The sequence below is a fragment of the Tiliqua scincoides genome, chromosome 9 (assembly GCF_035046505.1).
Source record: "Tiliqua scincoides isolate rTilSci1 chromosome 9, rTilSci1.hap2, whole genome shotgun sequence".
Taxonomy (NCBI): Eukaryota; Metazoa; Chordata; class Lepidosauria; order Squamata; family Scincidae; genus Tiliqua; species Tiliqua scincoides.
This window is the reverse complement of record NC_089829.1, coordinates 35558117-35566075: the sequence shown is the minus strand read 5'-3', so window position 1 is coordinate 35566075 and position 7959 is coordinate 35558117. Positions and strand designations below refer to the sequence as shown.

Sequence of the window (7959 nt, the reverse complement as noted above, 5' to 3'; positions counted from 1 at the left end):
GGTAGTTGAGTCTAACAATGGCATTATTACATTTTGAAATGGAACCCACTTTCCTTCAGCCATAGGCCATAATGCAAACACAAAATACAAAGCAGAACGCAACAAAGGAGGCATATATTTCAGTCATTTCGGTGGGCGAGGGGTAAGTCAACTAATTAGTTGTTGTCACAGCAATCACAATAATAGCTCACAACATGAGTCTTTAATAAAGGCAGCACGAGATTTTGATAATGCTAAAGCACCACCTGTCAGCTTGATTAATATTTCAAGTTTTTTAATGTCTGTTGGATAACAAGAAGTCAATCTTTTGAAGGTCTGACAAATATGCCTTACCTGACAGCAGCTGGGAAGAATTGTACTTCTGATGGATATGTGGATGGGGCATAGTAGAAGACTGTATACAAAGGATGGTCTCCTAAGTGCATCTTTCATTCATAGCAGAAGCTCCAGTTGCACAAGGGAGTGGAGGATGGACTTTACCAATCTCCCCTTTTTTTCTACAGTCCCTTGCATTCCTCAAAAATCTGCACTGGGAACAATGTTCAGAGTCATGGGAGGGGGCACACTGGGAGATGCAGGTTAAGGGAAAAATGCAACTAGAACTACTTCTGTGAACATTTTTAGGATACAGTACAAAACTTCCATATCTCCTGTGCCTCACAAAACAGAAATTGTCATCATATGGGACATGGACTATTGCATTGTAATGATTCGGTGGGTGCACTGTTCCTTAATAGTCATGAGCACAGCACGCTGCTGATTGCTGGTTGACATCACTGCCCACAGAGACTTGCTGTGTCTTGCAGAAGCCACATTAGCCACAGACTTTCCGTTCTTCTTCAGCGTTGTCCAACGATGCACTTACAAGACAAGAACAAGCCTTCAGAGAAGACTTCCTCAGATAATTCTGGAACAAGAAAGAGAAATGGGGAGCAGCAGATGGGGTTGGAATCAAACTCTTAAGAAGGAAAGATGGCTTGTTAGTAGCATCTCTTGTTAGAGGAGAGAGAGGAAAGAAAAAGACGCTCCAGTACTTTCTGGACCTGATGCTGCTGCCATTAAGACATCTGCTCATTTAATATGATTTTAAAAGCTTTCCGTTTCTACACTGTTGCTCCTTCTCTGGCTCCCCCCCCCTTTCAAACTGGAAAAGAAAGAAGTTAGGACTCTGACCATTATTTCAACAAGGGACAGTAATACCAAGGAAGGTGCCTTCTTCCCCACCTTTGTTATATAGGCATAATACCAAAATGTTTCCATCTGCAATGGAACATGTTTCATTAGATAAACTCCTGAAATAAAATGCCACAGACTTTTTTTATTTTGCTGCAACTCTGAATGTTTGCACCAAAATTTCACACACAGTGAAATTTGATTTCAGAATTCCTCCCAAGACAAAACATCTGAGACTTTTCAAGAAAGTTCAAAAGAGTTTCTATAAGACTGGGGAGGGGGGTGACAGGAGTCTACACCAAATTGTAAAGGTCAGTTTATAGTCAGAATATTTAAGAAAGTGACCACTTTAGATTCTAGTCCTCAGCAAGGCAGCATATGTTTTCTTAATGAATTAGTGGGCACCATTTCTGGCTCAGTAGTCAACAATCAACAAAAGTATAACCAACTATCAACAATCAAACAATAGTGAGCAATCAATGGCTACGGAAAGCGTTTCATATATTTTACTTTGGTCATCAAATACCACAAGACATTTTTCAATTTGGGGCCAGAGATGGGCTGTAGAGCTGTAGTAAAATAAATAAATAAAAATAAAGAACATTTCAACAGTAAATTTTTAGAGTGGAAGATGGCCAAGGTGCATATGTAGTTGATCCCCCCACCTCTCTGTGGGCTCCAGTCAATAATTAAATTATATCTATCTATCTATCTATCCAGAGAGAGAGAGAGAGAGAGAGAGAGAGAGAGAGTTTAATTATTGACTGGAGAAGGTTAGCCTGAACTAATAGCCCATGGTCTCCTTGACCCCAAACAGAAAGTCAACTGACGGTCCAATTCGATTCATGTCTACTCAGAAATAAGTCACACCAACTTCTATGGGATACAAGGAAAGTGCTAGAGGATTGCAGGATTGTTTTTTTAAAGTATGGGCTCGGAGCGTTGTAAAGATGGAGAACAGGTGATGATATCAATAGACCACATTGCACATTTATTTGGCTGTTTGATTCATTTGTACCATCCATTTCCCCTTAACAATGCCATTGCACAGAGAGAGAGAGAGAGAGAGAGAGAGAGAGAGAGAGAGAGAGAGTGGTTGTCATCACTATGTTTCACTCTCCATTTGTTCACAGTTTCCGTTGGTCATGTTTTTCCCATCTTTTGAGGGGCAAGCTCAAAATCACTCTTTCTGTGATATTGACAAAAACAGTGGAATGCTCTTGCTGGGCGGATCTCTGTTTGGCTTTCTTGTTCCCTCACTGAACACTGAACAAGACAGTGAACAAGACACTTTCAGGGCACTGAAACCTCACTTATTTAAGCAAACTTTTCATGTTTATTGGCTCAGCTGCTTCTTGAAAAATGTTCACATTGACTATTGTTCTGTAAGGATCTGTTTTTCAATTGCATTTTTATGTTTTATTTGTCTCAAACCCAAATGTTTTTTTACGCTTTTAGATACTGTAAGAATTTGGAAGAGTGAGTTCTCCAGGTTACAATCTGCCAACATTACAACAGTGGCTTTGATAAGTTCCATAGTACTCTACGGGGCTTGTACCCCAAGACAACATAGAACAAGACCCAAAACAAACTCTTAAGGGTGCAATCCTAACCAACTTCCCAGCACTGACATAACTGTGCCAATGTGGTGTGCACTGCATCCTGCAGTGGGGAGGCATCAAGGAGACCTCCTCAAGGTAAGAGGAGGTTTGTTACCTTATCTTGCATCTGCATTGTGGATAGGTCAGTGCTGGAAAGTTGGTTAGAGTTGTACCCTAATATGCAAATACTGTAGAATCAAAAGGAGAATGGAAAAGTAGTTAAATCTAAAATAATCTTATCCAACTTTCCAGCACGGAAGCATCTGTGTCAATGGGGCATGTGCTGCATCCTGTGGTGCAGAGGACAGTCACAGAAGCCTCCTCAAGGTAAGAGCATTTTGTTCCCTTATCACTGCATTGGTGCTGGAAAGTTGGATAGGTTAGGCCCTGTGCCTCATAAAATATAATTTTACCCGTGTTGAACCCGAGTTAAATCTTCTTTACAGCTTTGGGCAATGCGAATGGAGGCTATTGGAGAAGACTGTGACTCTAATGTGCATTTTCTGTTTTATATTAAAGTGTTAAGGCCCACAGTTTTGCATAGATGGCCATCATGGAAGAATAGCTCAGGTATGTGGCTAATTGCTGGCATCAATGTCCCCTTAGGAGCTTTTGAGCAAAAATCAGTCCTGAACCGCAAAGCTTTTGATGCTGTTCGTAGTCATTCTTTCCTCATTTATAAGACAAATAATTTTGAAGATGTATCTAAAATTACTTTACAACCTTTTAATCACTGGAAACTGTGTATAATTACGCTACCTGCTCTCAGGTGCCAAGAGATGCTGTGAAATACTTGGCTGCTCAACATGTGTGGAGGGGAGACACTTCAATTCTAGATTAATTAAAGAATTTTTTCTCGAATCCTGTCTATTAACAGCCACCATGCTTTTGCTATGGACGGTCATTATTACAGAAAGAAATAGGAACATAAATTTTTGGATAATGAAAATGTCAGCCAGAGAAGCAGTCTATCATACTGTGGTGCTGATATGGTCAGGAATTTTTTCTGCTGTCTCGCGGGGTTTTTTTTGCCTTGTTTTTGAGAGACTATATGGGAAAGGAAAAGCACCTCCTTATTTATAGACACTTGCGAGACACACTTTGAAACAGATGCAGGAGTGATTTTCTTAGGGGTGTACAAAGCACGTCTGTTTAATTCCATGGATTTCTGCCTCCTCAGACACTGACATTCCGGACACTTATCCACCAAAGCGTGGATGCGTTTGCAATGCAAATCGAACTCATCGCCATGCGTTGCATGACGATGATTATTCACAATTAGAGACAGACGGAATAATGTAAGCAATATAATGTGGATCTGAATCATTCTTGTGTGCATGGCATGCATACTTCTAGCAGTAGCATAGCTAAGGGGTGCAAAGCACAAAATTTTGCAGGGAGCCTCACTGCACCATGCAAGTGGCCCCTCCCCCTTCCCTTTGGAGCCATTCTGTGTCACTAGAAATGACCATTAGTGCTTTCAGTGCTAACGGTGGTTACCCCGCCCCATCCCAATGCAGACAGGCGGGGGTGCTGGTTCCCATTGGCCCGCCTGCGGTGGGGGTGGGACCAACAGGCTGGTGTCAGACGGCTGCCCAACCCAGCTCAGTCCAGGAGCAAGCGGTGACCCCGCCCTCCCGCCCGTTCGTCAGTCTGAGATTAGCTGCCGCTGTTGGGGCCAGGTAGGAATTTTTTGCTGACATCCTAATTGGTTTTGGTCGTCAGTTTTTTTGCCTACCCCGGACTGTCGTGGCTAAGGTTTTCCCATGGTTGCACTGAATTTGGTTGCTTTAGCATGGAGCATGCAGGGTCAGGGTAGGTAGATACACCCTGGTGTCCGTCTAAGACAGCAAGATCAAGGGGTGAGCCAGTACCGCTGAAATGATGCTTTCCCGGCTCGAAGAGGCTGGCTGGCAAGCCCCTTTAACTGGACTGGCACGCCTGGCAAAACTTGACCTGCGGGCAACCATTTGGGCAACGTTGACAGGTTGTCCTAGGCCGCAGGTCTGGTGACAGCTTCGAGTTGGACGGTTTCGCCCTTTGACCTTGGGGGAGGTAAACGGCTAGGTTCGTTTCCCCCTATTAATGACCCCGCACGACTTAGGGCTGGGTGTTTAGTTAACTACCCCAGTCACCCTGCTGTAACTTAATGATCAATAAAGTGACCCAGTTTTAAACCCAAGCCGCAGTCTGGTGCATTTATTTGGGGGGGGGGGGTTGCACTGGTAACAAAACCAAAGCATGGAAAGCACTAAGTTTTACTGGGAGCCTCACTGCGCAGAGGGGGCTGCGAGCCTCCAGGACCTTTGTGGATGCTTCAGCAGACCCCCAGGTACACCCAGATATTGCTGGGACCCCAAGGCACCGCAATCGCTGTGGCGCTGTCGGGGCTCCCCCCCCCCACTCTGACCCTGCCCCTGCAGGGACTTGCAAGTTTGTCTACTCCCAGGTAGGAGTTTGGGAACCTCTGGGCTACTGCAATAGAGTTTAATTGAAACTGCCAAAGTATTCAGGGCCCTCTATAATGTTCACCTCTTCTTTAAGGTGAGCACTGTGAACCTCCAAAGAAGATAGCCAGGCCCTACTCCAATGACTTTTGCTGACATTTCTATTCTCAGCCCTGCTGGTTATCCAGGACACTTACCTGGACTATGAAGATGGTATTTTTGTACTAAACGAAGAAATTTACATATATGCCTTTGCCTTCTCCTGGGTCATGCCATTAGTTCAGCAAGTTTACTATTGTTGACACAGATGTCAGGGGCTCTCCAGACAGTTCAAGAGGGTATCTTTCCTGACTATATTTGGTGCTGCCAGTATGCCAACATTGGATGTCGTGCGTGCTAAGCATGTGCTCTACCATTGAGAGATGCACTCTCCCAGCATGCTTTTGGACTCTTAGTGCCAATCCCCTGGCCCTTCCACCGTGGTTCTTTCACTCTCTTGTAGCACAAGCCTTTCAAAGCCGATGCTCAACATTTTTAGATTTCTATTCCACCTTAATACACGATGCTTACTATGTCATGGTGTTTAAATCTAGGGGGAAAACATACCTTTTTTGGTTCAACTTTTACTGCTTAATGAATTTAGTGTTCGAGTTATAAGCTCCAGCAGTGTTTCAGCTGTTGATTAGTTTTATTAGCTAAAGCACCTTTTGATGCATGTCTTGAAAGGTGCTATAAAGATAGTCTATGGGAAGGTTGTACAACATAAGCGAAGCGACATCGTTGCATATTCATTAAATCATTAAGTAATAAAATGATATGGGGGAAAAAAGATATAGTTATGAATAATCTCCCTAGGGAGGAAATCTTCACGTTTGGGAATTGTTGTTCATTTATTTCATTTTTAAAAAACCAAAAGCTATCAAATGCAAATTGACGACACTCTGCTTTCAAAGGGAAGAGATGACAAGCTGCACAGGATCTGGGTGGTGGGGGAATACACGTTCTAGGAGTATGTAGTCAAAGGTGATCCTTTTTTGTGGAAATTGGTTGAGGAGTGCTATAGACAATGCAAAAATTGCCATCTTTGTTTAATTGTGGGGTGTTTTTTTTAAGTGAACTTTCCATTCCCCTCTTTGATTGGGGTGCAATGCGCACTTGCCTGTAACTAAGCACAATGCCTGTATGCATATCTATATAAAGCAATTCACTCATTTTCTTCTTAATCAGGCAAACCATATACATCCATGCTCATGTTTAAAAGATCAGCTGTTAAAAAAGTGGGTATTGCTTGCACACGTGTCTACTTTTCTGAATCAACTAGAACCTTGATTCTTCTTACCTGGTGCTATATCATAACAGCAGATGAAGCAGATGGAATATCTCTTCACTGGCAACATCAAATCAGTCAGCTCAGCATGGGCAGTATGGAAGGCAGGGCACAAGTGCCCAAGTATACTCTGCCCTTTGACCGGGCTGGCTCAAGGATTCCCAGTATTTGCCAAATGCTGCCCTCTTTACTTGATAACAGAAGTGCCATGTACACATTTTTCCCTCCAAAACACTTGCTGGTTTTGTAAAGGAAGAGAGGAATAAAGTAGAGCAGGAACTTCAAATGGGAGGAGAGGAAGAGACACTGTAGCCCACTATTCTATTACCCTCCAAGTGTTACTTCCTCTTCCACTCCATTCTCCTCTTGGTTTTCTAATTTGGAAAACAGGAGGACCAGCAGTGGTGGCCACCAGGTCGAAGTGGGTGCCCCTTAGCAATCCACAGCCTGAGACCATCTCTGTTGATCTTATGGATCTGCTGGCCTTGCCCTCCAGTTTCCCTTGTGTAGATGGGGAAGTGAGTAGAATTACAGTGCAAGCAAAGGAGAGAGGGGAGGAATATGGAGGCAAAAGTAAACACAGAAAGAACATGCATTGAGTAACATGCATACTGAGGCTTAGGTGGCTTCCATACTAGGGTCCTTTAGGGAAGCCGAGGCTTTACTTTTCTACAATCAGCTGGAAGTGACATTAAGCTGGTGGCCAAACATGGTAGGGGATCACATGACCAATGGTCCCTTAACAAGTCAGCTATCCTTTCCTGTAATGGGCTTACTTATTAGGTTTCCAAAATGGCAGTCATCTGGAGGCTGCTGTGCATTGCCGCTTCTGTTGTCGCCAGAGATGGGCAAATCTAGCACGGCTTGACTCGAGTTGAGTCACGAGTCTCTGCCCCCTTTAACTCAATTTGAAAACAAGTCATAATGGGCAGACTTTTTGAGTTGCCCAGAGTATTTGGGGGACTCTAAGAGACTCAAATTCTGAATCGTTTCTGTGAAAAAGTCAGCCGTGGCTCCGTGGGAAAAAAATAGAGCTGCTGCCAGTGTGTGTGTGTGTGTGTGTGTGTGTGTGTGTGTGTGTGTGTGTGTCAGAGTTCTCATTTACTACTCCCCTGATGTCCCATCCCATCTGTACACAAGGTGGGAGGGATGGAATGGGCTGCATGAGAGTGAGAACAGAAGAGGCAAGAGGGAGGAGGGTCAAGCGCAGCAGCTGGGAAGCTTTCCAGTATGGCCCAATCCTTTGCAGCTCTACTCAGAAGTAGTCCCATTGGGGCTGGTCATTCAATGAGCCTGCTGGAGCCATGCCATGAGTTTCTCCTGAATGGCTAGGAACCGCCTCTCCCCCACCTTCTCTCCTCACTCATCCAGGGAAAAAGCCTTAGTCCAATGATCATCAGTCCCTTCAGAG

At 43.9% G+C, this 7959-nt stretch overlaps 1 protein-coding gene across 1 annotated transcript in view; it reads right to left on the bottom strand.

The window, feature by feature from the left end:
- Positions 1 to 825: 825 nt before the first annotated feature.
- The window catches only part of ZNF536 (zinc finger protein 536), a 551190-nt gene continuing 544056 nt past the window's right edge, over positions 826 to 7959 (bottom strand). Inside the window, exon 9 of the mRNA XM_066636763.1 lies at positions 826 to 907. The gene's annotated coding sequence lies outside the window, so the exon portion shown is untranslated. The remainder of the gene's footprint in view (positions 908 to 7959) is intronic.